The following is a 26,021-nucleotide window of genomic DNA, read 5'->3' on the forward strand; positions in this document are numbered from 1 at the left end:
TAAATATTAAGAGGTGTGGTTTATGAGCCTCTGTTGGTCCATTTGTCCCAGGTCCTGCAGATGTGAAGGGAAGGCCTGCTTTTTCTTCTGAAACAAACTTAACTTCACTTGAACTCAGATCCCACCATCCAAATTCAGGGATGAGAGAGGATAAGAGAGTGAAGAGTGTTCGAGGTACTTCCGGAATTCAAGGCCTTTTCCCGCCCCTGCTGCCGGTCCTGCTGTCCAGGCCACCTTAACTTCTCACCTGGCCCGGGGCTTTAGGATTTTTGCCAATTTAGCTAAGCTGGAACTTCGTTTCCCAGAATTCTCTTTCCTGTGCAGTTTTGGGTGAGAATTTCCCCAAGAGGGAGATTTGGGCAGGATTTGGAAAGCAAAAGTGTTTACACTTGGAAGCCAGTCTAGGGTCAGGTGGTCCTGCAGCTCACATGCATTTTGCTGATCCACTGGCTTCCCTTGTTGATGTGAGGCAGCAACTGGGCCCACAGCCACTACAGCAGTCCCTGGACCTCTACTTCAGCCTCTCAGACTCCTGAGCTGTGTGTAGATAGGGCAGCAGCTTCTCCTGCATGTCATCATCAAAACTGGAAACCAAGAGCCAGGGACATAGCTGTGGTTGAGCGCTTGCCTAGCATGCACAAGGCCCTGGTTCAATTTCCAGCACTGTGAAAAAATTTTAAAAATAATTGGAGGCTTAGAGGTGGGATAAACCTATGCAAAACCTAGTTTGTTTTTACGGATTCCAGTTCATTTTCTTGGGTTCCACCTTTCCTTGCCCTTCCTTCTTCACATCCTGTTCTGTTTTGGCCACTTCCTGCTCACTTCCAGCCTAGCACCCATAACTGCATTAGGTCAAATCTCCATAACAAATCCCTTATTTTTAATTAATAATTTGTTTTTTGTTTTTGAGACAGAGTCTTGCTACATAGTCTAGGCTGGCCTCAAACTCTCAATCCTCCTACCTCAGTTTCCCAAGTATTGAGATTACAGGCATGCGCCACTACATCCAGCTATAAATCCCTGATTCTGTATCACTGCTAGTGCTCCTGTTTCCCCGACAGAACCCTGATCCTTGCCCCTGGATTCCTGCCATGGACCTCCCCTGGCCCCCGGACAGAGGGTGATCTTCTTAAAACTTGTCAGATGTGCCACTCTCTGCTCAAATCCCTTCAGAGCTTCCCTTCTCATTCTAAGTAAATGCCAAAGTCCTCACTCAGACTGTGCCAGGCTCGGTTAGCCGACACCCATTGGAAGGCGCCATTGGCCGTTGCTGCCGCATGTGCAGGCATCATTGGCACTGCTGCCATGCTGGGAGGCAAGCGCTAGTCTTCAGCATGAGCTCCATTAAGCCTGCGATAGTGGGGGCTGCAGCAGCTTCAGCACTCATGTCTGACCCAACTGGGCCTCTGAGGCTCTGGTTTCCCCAGCAACGGCCCAGTAAAATGAGTTAACAGAATCCCGAAGTCCAGGTTTTTGCCACCTTAGGAGTGCAAGCCCCAAGGAAGCATTATTGTGTGACCTCTGATTCAGACCCTGTTGCCCAGGGAACGTAGGCTGACATTTAGTATCAAAAGAGGTCCTCAGCACTGGGGGTACAGGCCGGTGGTACAGCACTTACTTAGCATGTGCAAGGCCCTGGGTTTGATCCTAGCACTACAAAACAACAACAAACAAAACAAAAACCAAAAATGATCTTCAGGGCATGATTTGGGGGCTGGATCTTGCACCTATGTGAAGGCAATAGGGACCTCACGTCACGACTGGTGGTAAGTGAAGGGACAGTAACCCTGGCCCTCTGTGGGCATCACAGTAATTAAGTCTTGTACTTGTGGTGTGGGGAAAATGTGTCAGAAATCAAATCCAGGGTCAGTTTATAAGGAGCAGAGTGGCAGAAGGTTCTAAATAAATAGCTTCTATAGGTCCTGTGTCCAAGTCACTGCCTGGTAGGACCCTGAGGCCTGGGATGGGAACACGAAGGTGAACAAATTTAAGAATCTTTGTCTACTAAATTCTGCTGTGTTCTTCTGGATGGCAGAAGCAGCTCCTCCCCTCTCACCAGGAGAACAACAGTTTCCTCTTTCCTTGAGATTATGCAATGATCTCGTGCAAGGCAGGTGCCTCCTAAAATGGTACTTGTTCTCCCTCAGACCTGTTTCCACCACACTGCAAATAACTGGGGTCAGTTCCTGGCAAATGCTGAGTTGGGCAGTAGAAATCCTGACCTGGGAAAAAAAAACTGCATAACAGAGGACTAGAAAGACCGGGCTGATATATGTGGGGATGATCTTGGCGGTATTAGACAAAGGCATCAGGGAGGGGAGCAGTCAGGACAGAACATAAGACTGGCTAGCTGAGTGTGATGGCATGCTCCTATATTCCCAGCTATTTGGAAGGCTGAGTCGGGACTGCTTGAGCCCAGGAGTGCAGAGCCAGCCTGGGAAATACCCTGCTTCAAGAAAACCAACTAGGTGGGCATGGTAGCACACGTCTGTGATTCCAGCAGTGGGAGGCTGAGTTAGGAGAATTACTGTGAATTTGAGGTCACCCTGGGCTACATAATGAGTTCAGGACCAGTCTGAACTACATAGCAAGATGCTGTCTCAAAAAAAAAAAAAAAAGAAAGAAAGAAAGAAAACCAACCAAACAAAACCAAAAAATAAAAAGTAGGTGGGGATGTAGCTAAGTGGTATAGGACTTGCTTATTACAGTATGCACAAGGCCCTGGGTTTGATTCCCTGCACCACAAATAAAAAGGAAAGAGAAAAAGAGAGAGAACTATTTCCCCCTGTCCTTTTTTGTTGTTGTTGTTTTGTTTGAGACGTGGTCTCACTATGTCATTCACGCTGCCCTGGCCTTGAACTCACTATGTAGCCCAGGCTGCTCTGGAACTCCTGCTGGTCCTCCAGCCTCAGCCTCCTGAAGCTGGGATTACAGGTATGTACCATCACCCAGCTCCCCCGTCTTTTCTAGACTGGTTTTGTAACTTGTCCTAACCAATAGAATGTGGTAGAAGTGACACAGGCCCAGGAGAAGACTAGAAGCTTCTATTTTCTCCTGCTTGGATGCTAGCCACCATGAAAGAAACCCAGCCACATGGAGACACCATGTTGGGAAAGACAGATGCACATGTGGCCCCCAGAGATTATGTCCATCCAGCCAGGTGTCATTTATGGAAGTGACAAAGTCATCTTGGACATTGCCACTCCCTCAAACACCAACTGAGCCTCCCTCAGATTTCAGAATTGTGAGAAATGATAAATGGCTGCTGTCCTAAGTCTTTAGATTTGGGCAATTTGTTATTCAGCAACAGGTAATTGAAATATGAACTTACTAGTTTACAAGGATGATTTCTTAAACCCTGTGTTAGAAGTTAAAACCCAGAGCTGGGCATGGAGGCACACACCTATAATCCCAGCATGCTTGGAGGCTGAGGCAAGAGGACCTCAAATTTGAGCCCAGCCCAGGCAATTTAGCAAGATCCAGTCTCAAAATAAAAACTAAAAAAAGGGCTGGGGATGTAGCTCAGTGCAAATGCCTTGGGTTCAATCTCCTGTACAAAAAAAAAAGCCTGAGCAAGATGAAATCAAAATAATAGAAATACCCTAACAGAGTAAGAAGAAATACAAAAGTTCAGGGAGGTGGGAATGTGAGACTCAGGAACTCAGCCCTTGACTGTGTTCTCTGGGAGAGCGCAGAAGATTCTCTTCACCAAAGCAATAAAGAGTTCACAAAAAGAAAAGGTCTGTCAGTATCTTTGAGTAGTCAGTGATATCCAACTAGGATAATCCTACCACTCTCAGTGGCTGAGACAGGAGGGTCACAAGTTTGAGCCCCTTCTGGACAAATTAGTGACTTGGTTATGCTTGTCTCAAAAATTTTTAAAAAATATTGTTGTTGTTGTTGTTGTACTAGGGATCCAACTTGAACTCAGGTCCTTGCACTTGAGAGGCAGGCAGCATTGAACTCATGGCAATCCTCCTGCCTCAACCTCTTAAGTGCTGGGACTATAGGCATGCGCCACCATGCCCAACTACAAAATAAAAAATTTTTTAAAATCAAGAACTGGCAAGCAGAAGACTCATGGTGGAAAAATCATGGTCCCTCATACAGATTTTTTTATCTAAATTCCTAGAACCAGACCCAGAATCCCAGAACTACAGAGGAGACCATGTCCCCTGCGGGAACAACTCTGCAATGACACCACAACTGTAAATAGTAAATATTCTGCTTCTTCCCCAAGGCTGATCTACTGGTGTGTGTTGGGGTAAATGCACTGGAAGAGATCCATATCCAGACTTTACAAAGGCTGTTAAAGAGATGAGGTCTGAGCTGTCATAGAAACTAGGAGAGGAAATATCATCATAGTTCCCTGGTCAGAGCAGGAGATAAAAGAGGTCAGATGATAGAATTTAGGCTAAATCCAATGGATCTCACAGAAGCTGAGAGAATTTCTACTTGATTCCACAACCTTTGAAGTAAAGGCTATTATGACAGGAAGAGCCAAGTGAAGTCTCCTGAAACTGCTTGTATTAGTCAGTGTTTTCCAAAGAAACAGAGCCAATAGGATGTGTGTGTATGTGTGAACACATGTGCACATACAGAGAAAAAGATTGATTGATTGATTGATTGGTTTTTAGGAATTGGCTCATGCAATTGTGGAGGCTGGCAAGTCCAAAACTTGCACCAAAGGGCTGGGGATTTAGCTCAGTGGTTCCGGCGCCTGCCTCGAAAGCGCAAGGTCCCGAGTTCGATCCCTGGTACCAAAAAACAAAAACAAAAACAAAAACACAACAAAACTTGCACCATAGGCTGGCAGGCTGGAGACACCGGGGAGAGTTGATGTTGCAGCCTGACTCCAAAGGCTGTTGGCTGGCCAGTTCTCTCTTCCACTGGGGTGTCAGTCTTTTACTCTAAGGCCTTCAACTGACTGCATGGGGCCCACCCACATGGAAGATAATCCAATTTACTCAAGCCTACTGATTTAAATGTAAATCTTATCTAAAAACTACATTGGAGCTGGGGATATAGCTCAGTGGTAGAGCACTTGCCTAGTACCCATTTGCCCTGGGTTCCATCCCAGCACCACAAATAAATAAGTAAAAACTACCTTCCCAGAGCTGGGTGTGGTGAGGCAAGAGGATCATTTTGAGTTTGAGGCCAGCCTGGGCTAAAAAGTAAATGCCAGCACCATCTAGACTAGTGAGGCCTTGTTTGTTTGTTTTGTGGCACTGGGGACAGAACCCAGGTTCTTACCACTGAGCTGAGCTATATCCCCAGGCCTTTTTATTTTTATTTATTTTATGTATTTTTTTCTAGACCTGCTACTTTGTTCTGCCTGAACCAGATGATCCATGGGTTGTCTCTGGGCCCACGCTTCTCATTTTGGAGATTCTAAAATATTCCACTTGTTAACTGACTCCTTCAACTCCTTTCCTTAATCTTCACTCTCTCATCATTCAACACAAACCCATTGTCTTAGTCTACTTGAACTGTCACAATGGAATATCACAGAGTGGGTTTTATATAAAGAACAGAAATTCATTTCTTATGGTCCTAGAGGTTGGGAAGTCTAAGGTCAAGGTGCTGGAAAAGCAAATGTCAGTGGGGGCTGTTTCCTAGTTCATAGATGGCACTTTGTCTCCTCACATGGTAGCCGGGAATATTTTTTACTTTTTTGAGACAGGGTCTTACTGTGTAATTCAGGCTGGCCTTGAACTCACTAAGTATCCCAGGCTGGCCTTGAACTTGTGGTGTTATTTTTTATTTTGAGACAGAGTTCATAAATTCCCCAAGTGGGACTCAAACTTGCAGTCCTCTGCTTCAGCCTCCCAAAACACTGGGGTTACAGGTGTGTGTCACAACGCCCTGCTTAGACCAGTTTGACCAAATATCCGGGCACCATGGCCTGGCCATTTCACACACTAAACTCACCATCACACTACCCTGCCCTGCTTCTGCAGTATGTCACCTACTGTTTTGGTTATGCTTATTCTCCATTGGCGCCCACTTTGCTCACTTGCCTGGCCTGTGGGAAAGCAGATGGGTCATGGTGGCTGGTAGATGGGCAACAGCGAACATAACCAGGTGAGAACCAGTCATCAGAGCTGCTCTGGGAAGTGGGCTCTGTCCTGCAGCAGTTAGCGCACTTTCAAGTGCTGTGTATGGTGATTGGGTTGTTAAACGCTTGTTTTCAGTACCCAGGAGAAAAGATGACCAGAGACAACTTCCTTTTATACCACACTGTTGCAATGACAGCACCTCTGCTCTCTCCCACGGACTTTCCATGCCTCTGTGAGTATACAGAAAAACATGCGAGTCCACTACATGGACACCATCATGCTGATGGGACAGGAGCAGAAGATGGCAAGCACCATGTTTGGCAGAAGATAGAAATGTCATGAAGATTCGTGGTCCTGCCACCTTGGTAACAGTCTTAGGAGTTCACTGGTTTGGGGCAGGCCAAGGACGAGCTCTCTTATCACATGTCCTGCTCTTAAAAAGAGCTACAGTGTTTGGTGGTCTCTAGATATCGGCAGAGGCAGAATTTATACATGTAGAAATATTTCTCCAGCCCTTTATTAGGTGGCCTGGAAGGCTGCCAATTGTGAGTGGCGCCCAGAACAAGAGGCAGGAGCAGCAGGTTTAGGCCACAAAACAAGTCACTTGGGATTAGAGGATCCTGCAGATACAATGTTTCTGGAGGTGCCTGAGGATAAAGATTCATGGGAAGTCTCTGAAGGGCCAAATAGAGTTCAGTAAGGGCTCGAAGGGTTCTGGAGTCAGGCCACGCTCGTCATGGTCCATCTGGACAAAAAGGTCCTGATGTGTCTGTCGCCAGTAGTAACAAAGCATCTGACCATTGGCTGCCGGGTGGCTACGTGTTTTAAGCTGGATATTATAGAGACAGGCATATCAGCAATCCAACAGAGATATTCATGGCTGGGCCAGAGGGGCCCCAAAAGCATGAGTAAATTAAATGAACAGGGGCTCAGACTCCCATGGCACCTTGCTGTTGTTCTGACACCTCTTCCTGTTTGTTTTGTTGTTGTTTATTTATTTTTGTTTTCTGAGATAGAGTATTAGTCTGTAGCCCAGCCTGGCCTCAAACTCTTCATCTCCTGCCTCAGCTTCCCAAGTGCTGGGATTACAGACATGCGCCACCATGCCTGGTCTGACACCTGTCTTTTGATAAAGGAGACAAAGAACTGAACCCAATTCAGAGAAATATCAATATGGTATTTTGGCACCAGGTGGAAGTGTGAGTTGGGGGCAGTCCTGAAGGACAGTGGGGAATTGTCCCAGGGCAGAAACATGAGCAGTATACTCTGAGATCCTCTTTGGAGAGAGAGAGAGGGAGAGAGAGAGAGAGAGAGAGAGACACTGACATACACCAATTCCTAATAGGTGGCAGTGGGTCAAGGGCATGGAAATAACAAGACTGGAAGGGGAAGGGGCATATGGATGGACCTACAGGAGTGGGCACAAGACATGTGGATCTCTGTGTCTCACACTAATGCTGACCCGGGATCATTGCAGAGGAGGCTCTAGAGCCAGACGGTCGAGCTGACCCAGCCTGTGCATGTCAGCTGGCCTCTAAACTTCACCCCCTACTGCTCTGTAATAAACCTATCAAAGGGCATCCATGGTGGTGACAATGGAGGCAAGAACCGACCCAACAACCTAAACTCTCTCTCATCAAGGCTGATGTAGCAGCTGCCAACAAATAGCCAGCCTGCCAGCAGCAGGCAGCAGTGTGGCCACATTGCTCAGAGAGAACAGCCAGGCACCTGGGGGAAGGTCAGTTATGCGGATCGGACCCTTCCACTTTGGAGAAGCCAATGATTCATCCTCACTAGAATAATGATTCTCCCAATATAGGCTTCACTGCTTACCCACTGTGCCTCCACAAGCAATGCCACCAGAGGCTTTAAAGAATGCTCCACGTGCTCTACCTATTACCTAAGGCCAGGGAACCCATTTTAAAGTGAAAAAAGAAAAAAAGTATTAAGATGGCCACACAAATATGGGCTTCCCTGTTCTTACCATGTGCCTATCACACAGAAGCAGCCAGCCTGAGAGAACAATGGAATGGAATGAAGCATTTCCAAAGCTTTCTGGGGATTATAAACAGCACATGGTATGTCACAGACCACTGTGGCATTGGAAGGAGCTTGCCGTGTACACAGGGCACTGTACACAGGTCTTGGCATGCAGCAAGTGCTCAATAAATGGGAGGTATTAGCATTGACTGGGTTGGATTGCGCCCCAAGGGAAGCTGGGGGTTGGCTTCACTCAGCCCAGTCTGGCCATGGCTCCCCCTGTGGCCTAACATGCTTGAATACTCTTTGCTGTTCCAAAAGTCCCCAGCTTGAATTCGAGCTGTCTGCCAGCAGGCAGTGCGCAGATGCTGCTGCCGCCGAGCAGAGCTGGAAGACAGGAGAGCAGAAAACTCTGCAGAGTGCAGGAAATGGAAACTCTGACAAGGATTGGATGCCTGGGGCTGGGTGGAGGGGATCCAAATGTGATTATACAAAGCCAGCCTGCAGCCAAAGAGCCGCTTCCTCGCTGCTGCGCCCATCTATCAGCAGGCTCCAGGCGGGGGGGGGGGGGGGATGGCTTCTCTTCTCTCCTCCAAGGTAGCCCAGGAGCTGTGAGTGTGGGTGTCAAGCTGCCACCCTCTGCCAGGCTGCCTGCCTGAGAGCCTTGCGCCTGACAGCTGGGCTGCCTTGGCCCCTGGAGTGCTCAGAGGGGACAGGCAGGCGGGGCGTTTAGGGAGGTGGGATGCAAACCCCAAGACCTAGCTTACTAGGGGCCACGCCTGCTCTCTCTGGCCTTAACCCTGTCACTTTCCCTTGGTTACTTCCTCTGTGAAATGGCGATGAATCCACCTCACCTTCCCAAAGGTCTGGATGATTTCTGATTGCAGGATCCAATGTGACTGTGAGTTCATCTTTAAGGGTAGGTGAAGCCATCTGGAGTGGTTGTTGAAAGTGTGAGTCTGGGCATCAGTCAACTGTGGGTTTAAATCCTGACTGCCTCTTCCTGGCTGTGCAGCCTTGGGAATATTACTTAACCTTTCTGAGTCTCAATTTCCTTGTTTATAACATATGGTTGATAAAAATGGTACCCCCTTGATGGAGTTGTTATGGACATAAGTGACCTTGTGCCATAAAGTACTGAATAAATAATACATGGAAGGTTTTTTGTCTTTTAAGTCCAAGAAACAGCATGGAGTCAGGTGCAGTGGCACATGATATAATCTCAGCTACTCAGGAAGCTGAGGCAGGAGGACCACAAGTTCAAGGCCAGCCTGGGCAACTTACCAAGACTTTGCCTCAAAATTTAAAATTAAAAGAGAAAAAAAAGAAATAGCATGGAACTGACAAAGATCACATTAGAGATGAGCCAGAAGCATATGCACTTTACTATTTTGTGGTATCATGCAAAAAGCACAGGTTTTGAACTCTGATGGTCTTGAATATGTATCTAAGCTACACAATTTGCTGTGTGACCTTGGGCAAGCTCCTTTATATCTCTCTGTACGTTCTTTCTGAAAAATGGAGTTGAGGTATGGCCAGTGTTTGGTGCCTGCCAACATTCACTGCATTGTAATAATATGTTTATTTTGATTGAGAGTACAGAGCCAAGGTAGAACGTATACCTTGCATGCTCCAGTTCCCAGGATCAATCCCCAGCACACACAAGAAAAGTTTATTTAAAAAAAATTTTTTTTTTGCTTTTCTGAGACAGGTCTCATTATGTAGCCCAGGCTGGCCTTGAACTCGCCTTCTGAGTGCTGGGATGACAGGGTGACACTTCGTAAAGCAAATTCAATGTATGAGGCATGGTTCTAAGTACTAAGGATACAGTGCTAAACAGTTTCTAAACTCACAATCACCCTCTAAAATAGGCTCTATTAATATCCCATTTGTACAGTTAACTAAACTGAGATCCAGAGAAACGAAGTACCCCTACCCAAGGTCACTTAGCCAGTGCTAAGGCTAAGGACAAGGACAACCACAGGAATGACTAACACATGTCTAAGCACTCAGGTACCTGTATCACTGAATTTTTGTTTGGTTGTCTTTTTGAGACAGGGTCTCGCTATGTAGCCTCAAACTCGGCAATTCTCCTGCTTCAGCCTCCAGAGTGCTGGCATTACAGGGGTGCACCACCCTGCCTGGCTGCACCACTGAATTCTTTTGACAACCCAGTGGGGCAGGACATCACTGCTGTAGACATCAAGAGGACACAGGCTGGGGATTTAGCTCAGTGATTCCACCACCTGCCTCAAAAGTGCAAGGTCCCGAGTTCGATCCCCCGTACCAAAACAAAACAACAACAAAAAACATACTTAAAAAAAAGAAAGAAAAAAGAGCACACAGACTTCCCCTCTTCCTTTCTGAACCCTCCATCATCTCTCGATTCTGGAAGGCAAAAACCCAAAGAGGCAGCCCAAAAGGAGGAGCCCTTCTCAGAGGTGCCAAAGGGGAAGATACAGAAGCACCACACCCCTGCAGTGGGCAAGGCTAGGGACACCCCTGTGCTGTCAGTCATGTCCTTATGTGCCACAGGACCCTGACAGGATGACTTGATGCCCTCCTTGTAAACCCCCCAGCACCCCACAGGATGGTCTCCACAGCAATGGCTGTTGTTAGCATTATTTATTTTTTTTGGTACTGGGGATCGAACTTGGGTCCTTGTGCTTGCGTAGCAGGCGGCGAAACCACTGAGCTAAATCCCTGGCCTTGTTGTTAGCATTATTAATAACATAGTATTTTTATTCCAGACATGAAGAAAAGGATGATGATGATGATGATGATGATGATGATGATGATGATGATGATGATGATAATTTTCACTTCTGACAGTCATCTCTGGTTTGGGATGGTAACACAGAGGAAATTGGATTCCCCTCTCAGGGCCTCTGCTTCTCCATGTGCAAGTAAGGGGATTGGACTAGACCAATGGTTTCCAGACATTTGGATTCCCAGGCCTAGGGCTTGGGGTTCAGTGACCTGTCTGAGCTCACTTTGGGTGGCAGCAGCATCCTGTCTATGAGCACCTTGAAAAACAGGGAGGAGGAGTAGCCTGTGGTTCTCAAAACCCTTTCATTCCTCCTGCCCTCCCTCTTCCAGCTGGAGTCCAGAACCTTCTCTGTCACTCTCCCCAATGACCTAGATGAGAAAACAGAAGACACTTTGTCCTGTGAATCACCCTTGCAATGAGAAGCCCAACAAGGCCTGGCTCTGGCCTGCCTTATCCTCAGGCTCCCACCCTCATTTTCCTGTCAGGTCAACCACAGCTCCAGGGACAGAGCCAGCTGATTTTGTTTCTGGGCCACAGCAGGGTGGCTCCCAGGCTGGAATGCCCTTCTGAAGCTCACCTTCCTGAAAAACTCCCTATTGTCCTCTGAGCACAGCTCAGACATCCCCTCCCTTGAGACGTCTCTGCGCCAGATCCTCCTGTCACCAGTCAGGGACGGAATGCCCAGGCTTCATTTCCTAGGGTTCTTGGGGGTGAGGGAAGCAGAATGAGGGGTGTTCTCACTAAGAGAAGCCCCCAGCTACTCTTTGGTTAGGCAGGATGGAGAAGCCAGGAGTCCATTCTGTGACAAAGCACAGACTCCCCCAGACAGAGAATATAAGCAGGTTTGGAGGGCTTGGCAAGGTCTTCCTTTCCTCCTCCAACTCAGAGGATAGATGAACAGCTTGCAGGTGGTGCCTATAGGCCTCCTGAATGGAAAAGAAGAGCAACACAAGTTCTGTTGGGGTGATTTAAAGTTTGGGAGACTTATCCAGGGAAATCCTGGTGCCCCGACCAAGACAGGGGAAGGACAGAGAGGCCAAGGAAGTCAAACACCAATAAAGGAGCCAGGCGTGGTGGTGCACACCTGTAATCCCAGCTTTACTGGAAGCTGAGGCAGGAGGATCACTGTGAGTTCGAAGCCAGTCTGGGCTACATAGTGAGTTCTAGACCAGCCTGAACTACATAGCAAGAACCTGTCTCAAAACAAACAAACAAACAAAACCAACCCAAAACAAAAAGAGAGAATCATGCTGTGGTTCTAGTTTGAGTGGGCACACCAGGCCCAGTGTTAGCCTGGCCTGCCACAGAGACCTGTGTGTCTGGGAGGTGGCTGTCTGGGAACCCCAGAAGCTGGTCCCCAATGAGCTGTAACTTCGAGAGGCCTGGAGCCCCTCAGTGGAGAGAAAACAGGGAGGAGGAGCTCTAAGCCAGGTGCCCTCAGGCCTCCCCTACCCAGTCCCTCTTATCCAGAAATGCTTCTTCATCCCATTTCTCCTGTCCCCGTTTCTAATGCTGCCTCTGTAGATGGCAATGGCTTGCCTCAGCTGGTGTCCCCACCCCAGGCCCCAGAGCAGCACTGTCTGTGGCAGAGGTGCATAGATGTCAGTGGAGGCACTGTATGGAAAGGGTTTAACATAGACCCTGGCCCACAGGAAGTGCTTGGTAAATGTCAGCTCCTGTCATGATTAAGGACTTGCATAAAACAGAGATGAGGTGCACTCCTGTAATCCCAGCACTCAGGAGGCTGAAGCAGGAGTATTATGTGTTCTAGGCCAGTCTGAGTGACATAAAAAATTTGAGGCCAGCTTGGAATATAATATCTCGTCTCAAAAAAAAAAAAATCACACACACAAACACACACACACACACACAACCTCCTTCAGGCACCATCAAGGCTGGAGAAAGATGGACAGCTCTGCCCCTGGGACTCTAGACCTCAGGCCTTAGCAGTCCTTGAGCTGAAGGACACTGAAAATGACCTGTCCTTTCAGGGGAGTCTCCACCCCACCCCAGATCCCTCCCCTCTGGGCCTGTGCAGTGTAACTCTTTGCCTTCATTCCACAGGCATTTACTGGGCACTCAGTCCCATGCCAGGCAGCGTGCCAGATGCTGACACCACAGTGGAAGAGACTAGTTCCTACCTACTTGGAGCCCACAGTGCATCCAAGACCCCTCTTCTCCTGGTCACTGCCTCTCAACCCATCCCCTTTGCCTACCCCACCCTCGTCAGCCTTCACGGACCACAGTCACCCCAAAGCACAAAACAACATGGCAAATGGACACCAGAATTTTATTTTATTTTTGCAGTCCTGGGGACTGGAGCCAAGGACTTACACATGCCAGGCTAGCACTTTACCAGTGGTCACATCCCGACCTTTTTTATTTTATTTTGAGACAAGGTCTTGCTAAATTGCCCAGGCTGGCCTTGAACTGACCATCCTCCTGCCTCAGCCTCCTGAGTATCTGGGATTACAGGTGTGTACAACCACACCAATGCTTCACAGGCTAGAAGTAACCAATACAGCAAGTCAAAAGATGCCTCACAATTTTAGACTCCTCCCTGGAATTGGCCTTTGGAGAGACACAACTGAGTCCTGGCCTAGCTGCAGGGCTGGGTGGCTTCAATCAAGTTACTTGCTGTCCCAGAGTGCCAGCTCCCTGCTTTAAACCCAGAGGGTCAGAATACTGTCGCCTCTAGCTTCCTGCTCTAAACATCTGCTGGAGATGAACTGAATGCATCTGCATCCCCTCAGCCCTCTCGGATCCTGGCCCTCTGGGTGGATTTTATTTTTAGAAGCATCCCAGAGACACCTTGTAGTGCCAACTTCTGTGACTAAAGTGGGTGGTGGTGCTGGAAGATGCCATGTTTGGTCACAAATCAGTGACTAGAAACTAGCAGGGGGTCCTCATGCTAGGACCAAACCTTAAAATGACTCCAAAACAGATCCCAGGGGTTGGCAGTGCAGCTCAGTGGTAGAGTCCATCTCCAGGGCCAAATAAGATAAAACAGACCTCATCTCTGACTGCCTTGCTGGAAGACAATGTTGAGGTCCTTTGTCTTCATCGATCCTCTCTAGACCTCAGTTTCTTAGTCTGTGAAATGGGAGACCGAAGGAGTTTGTCTCTCATCTAGGACCAGGAAGTTTTTCCCAAGTGCTTGATTTAGAGGTGTCCCCCACCCCACCCCCCAAGATGGAATCTCGATATGCTGCTCCAGCTGGCCTCAAACTCCGGGGCTCAAATAATCCTGTCTGAGCCTCCTCATCTGAGCATACCATTGCGCCCTGCTTAGAGATACATTGGTCTTTAATAACAATAATCCCTTTATCAAGGAGTTTTGTTATCTTTTAGGGCCTTCCAGACCCCCCTACACTTGAACATCTACCCCTTTTCCCCTCAAAGTGTGTGTGGGAGGAGGCACAATTTCGTAGTACTATGTGCCAGTGTGACCACCAGGTGGCAGTGTAGCCTTAGACTGGACACTTCTTTGGGGCTCATTATCCTTGAGCAGCTCGACAATTACCAACAGTCCTCCCTGGGGCAGGATCCTCCAGGGTCTGAAATGAATAGATGCCTCCCCTGCTCTTTGGCAAGAGCTCCTGGAGCTCACCTGAGCGATCCATCCCAAAGATCCCTGCAGGGCTGCCCCCTCCTCCCCCTTCCAGATGCGCAGTCCTACAATTCCGGGATCTCTGCCTGAGCCCGGCCTGCAGGACCCTCTGCAAATTAGGTATCACTTCCAGGCCCACAGCCTGTGCTTCCAGGTGGAGCCACAGGAATTTAAAGGAAATGAGAGGAGCCCTACACATGCACACACACTTCTGGGCTGGGCACAGAGGGTAATGCTAGGAACAGGGCATCCCTAAATCCAGCCTGGAAAAGGGCCTGGGCCAGCAGGGGCCTGGGCCAGCAGCAGCTGGAGGTTGCTGAAGCAGAGGAGGCCTGTGGCTTCCTGTGAAGAACTGAGGAGCCACTTCCTTTAAGCAGATGGCTAGGGGAGGGTTTAGAAGATTAAGGACAAAGAAATGGGATCCCAGAGATGCCCCATGAAGAGGTTCAGTGGAATGTTCTCTTTACTTTCACCCTGGCATTTCAAAAGAACAGACAGCTGAGACAGGCAGGGCCATTGTGAGAAGCCACATGCTGTGACACCACAAAGAAGAGAGTCATGGAAGGGTTCAGGCTCCTCAATACAGACCAGTAAAGAAATGGAGCCTTGGTTGCTCTGAAAAGGAGGCCCAAGCACCTACCCCCAAGTACCCAAGTACCAGTACCCAGCCTTAGAACCCAGCCCCAAGTACTTGCCCTCAAATACCCCAACCCCTAGTTCCCAGCTCCCAGTGGAGGATCTAGGACCCAGTCAGAGCCTGGCAGGTGCCCAGGGGCCTTTGCCTGTATCTTTACCTTCCTGGAGAGCTGGTCTCAAGTCATTTTCCTAGGATTAACTGGACCGATTCTTCCTCTGTAGCCAACATCAAGGGAAATGCCAGTCCAGCCATGCAAAAAACCACAAAACCCAACTGAGGTCATTTTACTGCTTTTGTTCTATTCACACACACACGCTAGTGCAGGGTGGTGTTAGCCTCCACCCTCCCACACCCCATCCAATGGAGAACCAGATCTCCCCAGCAGGTTAGAACCAAGAAGTTAGGCAGAGAGAGACCTCCCCAAATCAGGCCTAGTTAGCAGAGAAGCAGGGGCTTGGTGTGGGGCCTGTTTCCCCTTAGCATCGCTGCATGACTGACCAGCTGTGTCCCTATCTGGGCCTGTGCTTCGCCACTGTCTGGCCAGCAGACAGCCTGGTCCGCCTCTGTCATTGAGCAGGTGTGAGAAACAGGAAGTGTTAGAGGTTGGCAAGAGGATCTGCCAGGGGCTGCTTAGTTACAAGTCATGGCAGGATGGGGTAGGTGGCAGTAGGGATGATGCCACAGGTGGCGTTCTTGGCAGACCGGTGCCCCAGTGGGTGAGCATGAATTCTTGATGAGTCGGGGGGGGGGTCAACTCCCAGTGCCAACAGCTACCAAGAGTCTCAGGTGCGACCTGTAGAAGGGACACAAAGTCTTCATTCAACCACGGTAACTCACCCATCTCTTGGAACCTACCAACCGCAGTCCCTTTCTCCCTCAGCCTTTCCCACTTCAGGCAGAGGCTCCTCCAAGCATGCAGGGGCCCAAGTCACATGTTTGCTTTTCCCCCTGAATATCTAATGACAGCTCCTTTTCCACTCTTCGGTCTCCATTCAAATATCACCTCCCCAGTGAAGCCCTCCCTGACCTCCTGTTATAAAGTAGCCTCCTTATTTCTTGCTACCATGATGATTCCCAAACCTGCTGTACCTGGAATCACTTTTTTTTTTAAAGACAGGGTCTCAATTTAGTTCAGGTTGACCACGAACTATGTAGTCCAAGCTGGGCTCAGATGATCCTCGTGTCTCAGCCTCATGAGTGCTGGGATTACAGGGATGCACCACGTGCCTGGCTTCTGGAATCACCTGAGGGTTTAAAAAAATACTGCCATCTGTGCTGTGTCTTATCCATAGAAATTGAGATGTAATTGATCTTGGGTGCAGCCTGGACTTTTGGAATTAAAAAAACAAAAGCAAAAACCCAAGTGATCCTAATGTTCAGACAGGAGTGGGAACCACTGCTCCAGCATATCAACCTGCTTCAACTTTCTAGACAAGGGATCTGGGTGTGGTGGCCCTCGCCTGTAATCCCAGCACTCAGGAGGCTGAGGCAAGAGGATCACTGTGAGTTTGAAGCCAGCCTGGACTATATAGAAGGACCCTATCTCAAACAAACAAACTTTCTGTATAAGGGAAGTAAAGAAATGGAAGCGTTGGTTGCTCTACAAAGCAGGCCTAAGCACTCAGCCCCAAGTTACTCAAACCCAAGTCCTCAGCCTCAGAACCTGGCTCTAAACACTCAGATCCAAGGTTTCACATATACCAACTCATTTAACCCTTGCAATAATCCTCTCGTGAATTCTTAGGGTCCCTGTTTTACAGACAAAGAGAGGTTAAATAACTTCCCTGAGGCAAACAGCCAGTGACAGAGCCAGGATTTGATCCCAGAGAGTCTGCCTCCCTCAAACAGTGCCTGGCAACCAGAGGGGACTCTATAAATAATTGTCCAATGAATGAGTGATTTAATATTAACTCCCCTCTGCGTCATCCCCCACCCCCCTCATTCAATCTATCAACCAATCAGCCTGGAGATTGTGTCTTCTAATTATTTCCTGAACCTGTTCACATCTCTCCACCCATGTGTTCCCCCTCTCATCTAGCTGCTACCCTCAGGCCCGAGGGCACCCACAAGGTCACCCTAATAGGTCTCCCAGTGTCTGCTCTTGCTCCCCTGGGTCCACTACTGATATTCTCCACACAGAGCTAAGAAGATCTTAAAACACAAGTACCCACGGGCTGCCCATCACACTTGAAATAAAATCCTACTTCCTTAGCATGGCCTTCAATGTTTTAGATAATCTCTCTCAAACCTCGAGAGCCTTATCTCATCCCCTGCTTCCTTTTCTTTATTGTGCTGACCTCTTTTTCCTTCCCAGAACCCCCCAAGTGCCCGTTAACTTCAGTGCCTTTGCATAAGCTCCTTCCTCTGCCAGGAACACTTGTTGCTTCTGGAGTCAGCTCAGTGTAACTAACTCCTGAGGGACCTGAGTCCCAACCTAAATTAGACGCCTTGTTACTGCAGCAACCTGCACCTTACAGTTCCTAGGGCTGATCCTGATTGCAAGAAAAGCCTGCTTGGTGTGAGCATTTGTTACTCTCAGGCCTCCTTGCTAGACTGTGAGCTCCCTGAGGACAAGCACAGGATTGTTATTTATCGCCAGCACCCAACATAGCATCTGGCTCCACAAAACTTTAGCTCATTTACGGATGGATAGATGGACAGATGGATGTTTGAAGGAGTGACTGAATGAATAAATACACTTTAAAGTTAGACACCTCTCTGCCCTTCCTGTCTTTCTTAGGGCAGTTATGACATGCGCGACTCACGTGGGAGTTATTCTCACCCTTGGAGAGCCCACACCCACCAGTCCCCATCGCTTTTCCCAGGCAAGGCCACTGGGCGGGGCTTCCGGGACCTGTTTGAGTGAAGTCAGAGAGGGCGTGTCTGGAGCCAGCTCCCGCTTCCTGATTGGCGGGCACCAGGCGGCGGCGACCCCACCCACGGTGGCTGCGGTAGCTGTGGATGCTGCGCGAGCGTAGGAGGAGACGAGGCGTCCGCGCCTACTGCCACCCGACGGGACAGCAGAGCGCCAGCGCCAGCGCGTCGGTGTTGCCCGCTGGCGCGTTCGAGGAGCCATCGAGGCGAAGAGTGGGCGTCCAGCGTTCCGCGATGCTCACGCGGTTCGGCAGGGAAATGGAGCAGCGCGGAGGACTCGCGGTGCTGCTGGACCGCTTCCGCTGCGCACGGGCAGAGGGTGTGACCCAGCCTCTCCGCGCTTACCCGAGCGGGGCCATTTCAGGGACTCTGACCTCAGCGAGGGAAGTCCCACAAGCACAGCCGCACCCCAACCCCCTCGACATGCTCGGCCTCCCCTTCACCCCAAACTCAGATCCAAGGAGCTGGGAGCAGCGGCTGTGGGCCAGGGTCTCGGCCCTAACTCGGGGTGGCCGGAGCGAACTGCACCTCAGGCTGTGCAGGGATCCGAGCCGGATGGCCTGAGGTGATGCATTAAGTGCCCTGCTCTGGGCTCGAAGCAGGAGGGGCTCGGTAGATACTCTTCCTCCTTGACCCTGCTCTGCCACCGACTTGCTCTGTGACCTAGAGCAGTTTCGCTTAACCTCTGGGGACTCGATTCCCCTTCCTAGGGTGACAGAATTGTCCTAGCCCAGAGGTCCTGGGGGCTGACTTCTGGAGTCATCGAGTCTGTGGTGAGCTGGGAGCAGTACTTTCTGCTTTCATGAACCTCCACCCTTTTCTTTCCCCACACTCTCCCCAACCCCAGCTCTGGGCCCTCTGGCCTCGTCCCTTTGAGGTTTCCACATCCTTCCTGATACGGCTCTGATGAGGCGGTGCCTAAGAGAACTGGATTCCTCAGAGGTTCTTTGAGGTCTTGGGTCTGCAGGGATCCCAGGACTTTTGTCCTGGCTCTTACCGAGGTTGGTCACTCCCTTGCATAAAACCCTTCTGTGGCTCCCTATTACCCTCAGGCCATGCCTGGTTCTCTTTTCTCAGACAGCCCTTCCCCTAGCTCACTCTCTCCCCCTGCCAGGCTCTCGCCAGACTGGCAGCTTTCAGCTCTTTCTTCTCTTAGGTGTTTGCACACATGATTCCCTCTGCTGGGACCACTTCTCTGCTTCCCTATTCCTTCACCTTCCACCTGGCTAATCCTCAACTTCTACCATCAGGGGAGAAGGTGACCCTAAAGCAGGTTCCTGTTCAGCTCAGCACAGTGAGTCACTCCTGACCTCACCTAGGGTGGCTGCTCCCCTTCCTGCTTTCTTCCTTCTGACCAGGCTGAGCTTTCAGCTCCTTGAAACTGCCTGGTTGTCTCTTGCCTCTGGGCTTTTGGCCCTGCTGTTCTCTCAGACAGAAACACTCTTCCCTTCTCTACTTAACTTGCATTGTTCCTTCAAATTTTAGTTTAGAAAAACACTTCCCTGACCCAGGCATAGTGATGCATGCCTGCAGTCCCAGCACTGGGAGGCTGAGGCAGGGCAAATAAAATCCCAGCTGGGGCAACTTAGTGTCTTAGTGAGATCCTGTCTCAAAATAAAAAATTTAAAAGATCTGGGAATGCAAGGGCCCTGGGTTCAATCCCTGGTACAGGGAGAGACAGACACAGAGACACAGAGAGACAGACAGAATCACTTCTGGATGGGGAGAAAGGTTCCAGGATCAGCTCCTACTTATGAAGCATGTACTTCTGTAGACTATTGTATGTCTTTCTCCTCTGTTAGAATGTCAGGCCAGGCATGATGGTGCACGCCTGTAATCCCAGCATTCAGGAGGCTGAGGCAGGAGGATCACCATGAGTTCGAGGTCAGCCTGGACTACACAGCAAGACCCTCTCTCAAAAAACCAAAAACAAAAAAAAAAGAAAAGAAAAGAATGTCAGTTACAGGACAGTAACTACCTACTTGTGACTGTGTCCCTCAATGACAATAATGGGAACAGGTTCAGGCCCAAAGTCAGTTCTCAGTAGAAGCTCATCGAATGAATGAGTGAATCTCTACAGAGTGCCTGTTCTCCCTCAGCTTACATACCTGCAGAGGCAGGGAGCTCACTATTTTTGAAGTAGTCTGCTCCGTTTGCTTGATGAAAAGTCTCCAATTCCTGCCCACACCAGCCAGTGCCCAAGAGATTCCCTGGAGTGAGGCCCAGAGGGGGCAAGTACCTTGTCTGTTACTTGGTACGAAGCCCAGGCCTGCTCACTTGTCCTGAAAACACCTGTAGCCCACCTGGCCCTATTAGGGCCCATGGATAGCAGCACTGGCCAGATGCCCCACAGCCTGGATCCATTTGTTGGCCTGGGACTTGAGACGCCACCACAGCCCATTTTCCCTTTGTCTAGGGGCCACTGATCAGCATCTGAAGGGACAGAGACACCAGGTCCCCAGTGTAGGAGTGGCGAAGCCAAGAAGAAAGCACTTTAAAGTAGCACTGGAACAGGGCCGGGGATTTAGCTCAGTGGTTCCACTGCCTGCTGAGCAAGCGCAAGGACCCGAGTTCGATCCCCAGTACCCCCCCCCAAAAAAACCCACCAAAGAAAAGACATTTCTAATAAAGTAGCACTGGACCCCTACAGCCTTAGTCAACTCCCATGTGAGCCCTGTAAGGGAGGAGATATTGTCCCCATTTTACAGATTCACACACTGAGATTCCTGGATGGTTGCTACTTTCCTAAGGTCACACTGTGAGATGGGCAAAGCCAGGGCTAATTTCAAAGCATGATCTTCCCCTCAGTCTCTCAGCTTAGTGCTTCTTGTCTACCCACCTTGCTCCCAGGCCCGTTCTGCAGAAACATCATGAGGTTTGAAGGGTTTCCTGCTCCTCTTCCCCACAGCTGGGTTTCATCCCCAGTGGGGACTCCACACCTGTGCCTTGGCAACGGCTAAGGGCTGGCTGAACACAAGAGCACCCCTTCCTTCTGCATTCACACTCCCTAAAAGTGCAGAGGGATCCGGGCCAAACTAGGCAGGGGCCAGGAGCCTTCTCCTGTGGAGACCCTGTCCCTGAAATGGGGCTGAGTCACTTGCCATACAACCCTGAATGGTTCCTTTTCGTCTTGGAGACTCAGTTTATCACTTAGAAAGTGGGTGAATTATCCTTCCATGGGGCCTCAGTGTGCCAGGGCTTGGGAACACTGCCCTTCTCTCTCCTGTCCCCTCACCCTTAAACCCTCACCTTGAAGCACAGAGCACTTCTCCAGGGACCCTGTGATGGCAAGGTGCTAGCATTCCAGGTCCCTGATGGGGATCATAGCTCCTAGGTTGTGCAGTGGGGGGCAGGGTCCCCAGCCTCACCTCCAGCTTCAGCCCGGTTGGCCTTGCTCAGCCTGTGCTGGGGAACTGGCTTTCTCATGTCTGCCTCTGCTTCCTGTGGCCTTGACAGAGCCATTCCCCAGGGTGCTGCCTCTCCTGCCTCCCTCTTTTCTCCTCTGCCCTCCCTCCCTTCCTCCCCCCAAGAAGGTGTATCCATTATCCCTGCCACCCTGTGCCTGGCACTGGTGCCCTTTTGAAGCTCACAGCTTGGTGGGGGGAAATGGACAAGAAAACCGAGGTATTATTCCCTCCTCCATCCCAAATCCTCCCCCTCCTGCCCTGCCCCTGCCCACACACTCACCCAGCAGCAGAACTGAACTGCAAACACAAAGGTCGGAACATGTCACTCCCCTGGCCAACCGCCTCTCAAGCCTCCTGGTGTGGAAGGAAAACCCAGTGTCCTTGCCATGACCTGCAAGGCCCTGTGTGTGCTCCCTCATTGCCTCCCCGCTCCATCTTGCACTGCCTTGCTGTTTTCAACGCGCTCCTGCCTCCTGCCTCCTGCCTCAGGCCTTTGCTTAGCCGCTGGGGCTCCTGCTAGCTGCCTCCCCATGGCCTCCTCCTTCGCTCAGGTATCTCCCTCATCCAGGGCCTTTCCCAGCTGCTCACTGAGTGCTCCTCCTCAGCTGTCTCTGGCCATGTGTGTGCTTTATTATTGTTTTGTTCTTAGCACTATCAAATGGCATGTCATTATTTGTTTTCTGTTCCCCTACAGGAGTATAAGTCCTGTGAGATCTCTTGAAGTTTCCAAACACTCAGGAAAAAGAGAAAGGAGAATAAGAGGAAAATTCTAGAAAAGGGGAGGAATGAAGGGAAAGGAAATGAGAAGGAAGGAAGGAGAAAGCAACACTAACCTTAACCTTACTACTACTAGATAATAGTGTTTGAACCTTCAGGCTGGAGTTGTATAGCTCAGTGGTAGAGTGCTTGCCTAGCATGTGTGAGCCCCTGGGATCGAACCCCAGTGTTACAGTGCACACATACACATGCACACACAATTTCAATTAAAACAATTTAGAATGGGCTCAGGAAGAAACAGTCCAACAGACTAAAAGAGGAAGTCCAAAAATAGACCCAAATGCACGTGGGGATTTAATAGCTGATACAAGTGGCATCTCAAAGTGGAGAGCCAACTCTTCAATGCATGGTGTTGGGACAGCGAGGTGGCCAACTGTGAAAAGAAAAAACCCCCACCAGATCTGTGCTCATACGGAGCACCAGGATGGGCTCCAAAGGGATCAGAGATTTAAGTGCTGGAAAACTCAAAATAAAACCATAAAAGCACTAGTGGAAACCATGGGAGAATTTATAATCTCATAGTGGGAAAAGTCTAACTGTGACTCAAAAATCAAAAGACCATAAAAAAGGTTGATAAAGTCAACTACATAAAAATCAAAGACGTCTGCATGGGAAAACTCTATACATCAAGCCACAGAGGAAATCATCAACCTGAGGAAACATTTGCAACCCAGATCACAAAGGGTCATTTCTCTAATTTGTAAAGAATTCCTGGGAATTGATCGAGAGGACCAACAACCTAACAGAAACATGGGCATAAACTATGAACTGAGAATTCCCAGAGAGCAAATACAAGTGGCTTCAGACATATGAAAAGAGGCTCAAACTCACTCAAAGGAAACCCAAACTGAGACAACCCTGGTGGGTCCTCTTTCTTACCGATCTGGTTAAAAATTTGCTTAGTAACATCTTTTTTATTGGCAGTACTAGAAATTTAACCTAGGGCCTCATACATGCTAGGCAAGTGCCCTACCACTGAGCTATATCCCTACCCCTTTTTATTTTTAATTTTATTTTGAGCCAGGTATGGTGATGCACATCTATAATCCCAGTACTCAGAAGGTTGAGGCAGGAGGATCGATGCAAGTTCAAGACCAGCCTGGGCTACATAGTAAGTTCAAGCCCAGACTGAACTACACAGTGAGACCCTGTCTCAAATAAAATAAAATTTTGAGTCTCTGAGTAGCCCAGGCTAGGCTCTAACTTGTGACCCTCCTGCCTCAGCCTCCTGGATAACTGAGATTAGAAGTATAGCTCAACATATCTTTTGCGAATATCTCTGCAAGGAAACAGCAGCACTTTCACAATTTCCTCACAGAGTTCTCTCACACCTATGAAGATAAATTAGTAAAGCTTCCCAAAAGAACATTTTGGCAAAATCTATCCAAATTTAAAATGCATACAGATATCTTACTTCTGGGAATTTATTCTTCAGATACTTTTGCATGAGTAAGAAATGATGTATATTTATAAAGTCGTTTTCTATAGCATTGTTTGCAATAGAAAAAGACTGAAAACAGTTCATTAGCAAGATTAGGTACAGCATAGGCCATCCATACAGTGGAACAGTATGCAGCAAAGAAAAAGAATAGGGGTAATCTATGTTTCCCAATAGGGAAAATTCTGTAAGGAGTATGTTTTTGTTTTGTTTTGTTGGTACTGGGGATTGAACTTGGGACCTTGTGCTTTCGAGGCAGGCACTGGAACCACTGAGCTAAATCCCCAGCCCAGGAGTATGTTTAAAAAGCAAGGCACAACTGGGTATGGTGGCACACACCTGTACTCTCAACACTCTGGGAGGCTGAGGCAGGTGGATTGCAAGTTTGAGCCTAACCTGAGCAATTTAGCAACTTAGCCAGACCTTGTCTTCTCTCAAAATTAAAAAAAGAAAGAAAGAAAGACAGACAAAGAAGGAAAGGAAACGAAAAGGAAAAGAAAAAAAAAAAGAAAAAGAGCTGGGGAGGCAGCTCAGCGCAAAGGCCCTAGGTTCAATCCCCAATACCACACATATGCGCGCGCGCGCACACACACACACACACACACACACACAGCAAGGCAGAGATTGGGGTGTAACCAGTGATTAAGAAGCACAGACTTGGGCAGGGATGTAGCTCAGTGATGCTGCCCCTGCCTGGCAAGCACAAGGTCCTGAGTTTAATCCCCAGTATGGGGGGGGGAAAGTGTGCATTAACTAGGGCTGGGGATTTAGCTCAGTGGTTTTGGCGCCTGCCGCGCAAGCGCAAGGACCGGAGTTCGATCCCCAGTACAAAACAAACAAACAAAAAGAAGCACAGACTCAGAAATAGTTTTTTGGGTTTTTTTTTTTTCAGAAGCAGTTCAAATACAAGTCCTGCTACTGTGCTGGGTTGGAGTGTGTCCCACCAAAGTTCAGATTTATCTGGAATCTGTAGATATCACATAGTTAGAAATGAGGTCTCTTTATAAATGTTAAAAGAGTTAAGATGAGGCCATACCTGATTAGAGTGGCCCCATAATCCAATATAATGTGTGTCCTTATAAAAAGGAGAAGATTTGGCCACAGAGACAGACATGCGCAGTTCAAGATGTCACGCAGAGACAGAGACAGAGGCAGAGAGACTGGAGAGAAGTAGCTGCAGTCAAGCAGCTCCAGCCCTCAGGCACCTGAAAGCCAAGAGAGCAAGGAACGGTTGTCTGTGGAGCCTCCAGGAGAAATGAACCTTGCCATTACCTTGATTTTGTACTTCAACTTTCACAGTGATGAATCAATTTCTGTTGTATTAAGCCACCCAGTTGATGTGATAGCAGCCCTAGGAAATTAATAGGCTACTTAGAAACTTTCAGACAAATTATTTAGTCCTTCTGTGTCTTAGTTTCATCTGTAAAATAGACACAATAGTACTTACTTCATAGGATTGGGTTATAGAGTTAATCTTTTAAAGATTTAAAACAGTACTCCAGAGGCTGAGGCAGGAGGATTGCCATGAGTTTAAGCACAAGGCTATGTAGTGAGCACAAGGCAAAAAAATCAAGAAAAAAGTATTTAAAACAAAGTCTGAAGCCAGGTGTGGTACCACACGTATGCCTATAATCCTGGCACTCTTGGAGACTGAGGAAGGAGGTTGGCAAGTTTGAACTCAGCCCAGGCAACTTAGCAACTTAGTTAGACCATGTCTCAAAATAAAATAAGAAAAGCTGGGGATGTAGCTCAGTGCAAAGGGCCCTGGGTTCAATCCCTGGTACAGCCAATCAACCAACCAATCAATCAATCAATCTGACACATAGTAATTACTATATAACTGTTAAATAAATACATGTTTACATTTGCATGGAGAAATCCTGGAGAGGCAAAGAAGAAACTAATAAATGTGGTTGGTAGAAGGGAGGGAATGAGATGGGAGCAAGACTTTGCCTTTTCTAGGCTTTTTATATATTTTTCTTTTGTGAACCATATGAATATACTATCTATTTGAAAACTGAATTAACAATTATTTTAAAACACAAATCATATTATTCTCCTACTCAGAAACTCTCCAGTGGTTTTCCTTCAAGTTTATAACAAAATCACACGTCCTTCCTGAGAGAGCCAAGGCCCCCCAGGATGTGGATCCCTCCTCCACCCACTCCCCCAGCAGCCCGGCCCCAGCTTCAGCTGCCCTTACCTCCTTCACTCTCGGCTAAATGTCACCTCTGCAGAGAGGCCTTTCACCTAAGAAACAATTTTCTTTGTTCAAAAAAAGCTCCAGGCAGAGTGTTGCATGCCTGTAATCCCTGCACTCCGGGAGATGAGGCAGGAGGATTGAAAGTTAGAGCTCACCTTGGGCAATTTAGCAATTTAGTAAGACCCTGTCTCAAAAGGAAAAAAAGAAAAAGAAAAACCTGATTGCCAACACTTTCTATCCCCTTCCCTGCTTTACCTTTTTTTTTG

The 26,021-nt window shown here is 48.6% G+C and overlaps 1 long non-coding RNA gene across 2 annotated transcripts; it reads right to left on the bottom strand.

Annotated features, from left to right (window-relative positions):
- Positions 1–10,659: 10,659 nt before the first annotated feature.
- Positions 10,660–18,360, bottom strand: LOC110350427 (uncharacterized). Of its 2 annotated transcripts, none has more exons than XR_002397002.2 (3): positions 16,146–18,360; positions 15,214–15,849; positions 10,660–11,735 (listed from the first exon to the last, which is right to left on the bottom strand). It is a non-coding gene; the product is annotated as an uncharacterized LOC110350427 (long non-coding RNA). The 2 variants fall into 2 exon arrangements; XR_002397001.2 differs by having other exon boundaries at positions 10,660–13,902.
- Between the last annotated feature and the right edge of the window lie 7,661 nt (positions 18,361–26,021).

This window comes from Heterocephalus glaber, unplaced genomic scaffold (genome assembly GCF_053883595.1).
Source record: "Heterocephalus glaber isolate CG9 unplaced genomic scaffold, H.glaber_assembly_v1.0 deba00001452, whole genome shotgun sequence".
Classification (NCBI taxonomy): domain Eukaryota; kingdom Metazoa; phylum Chordata; class Mammalia; order Rodentia; family Bathyergidae; genus Heterocephalus; species Heterocephalus glaber.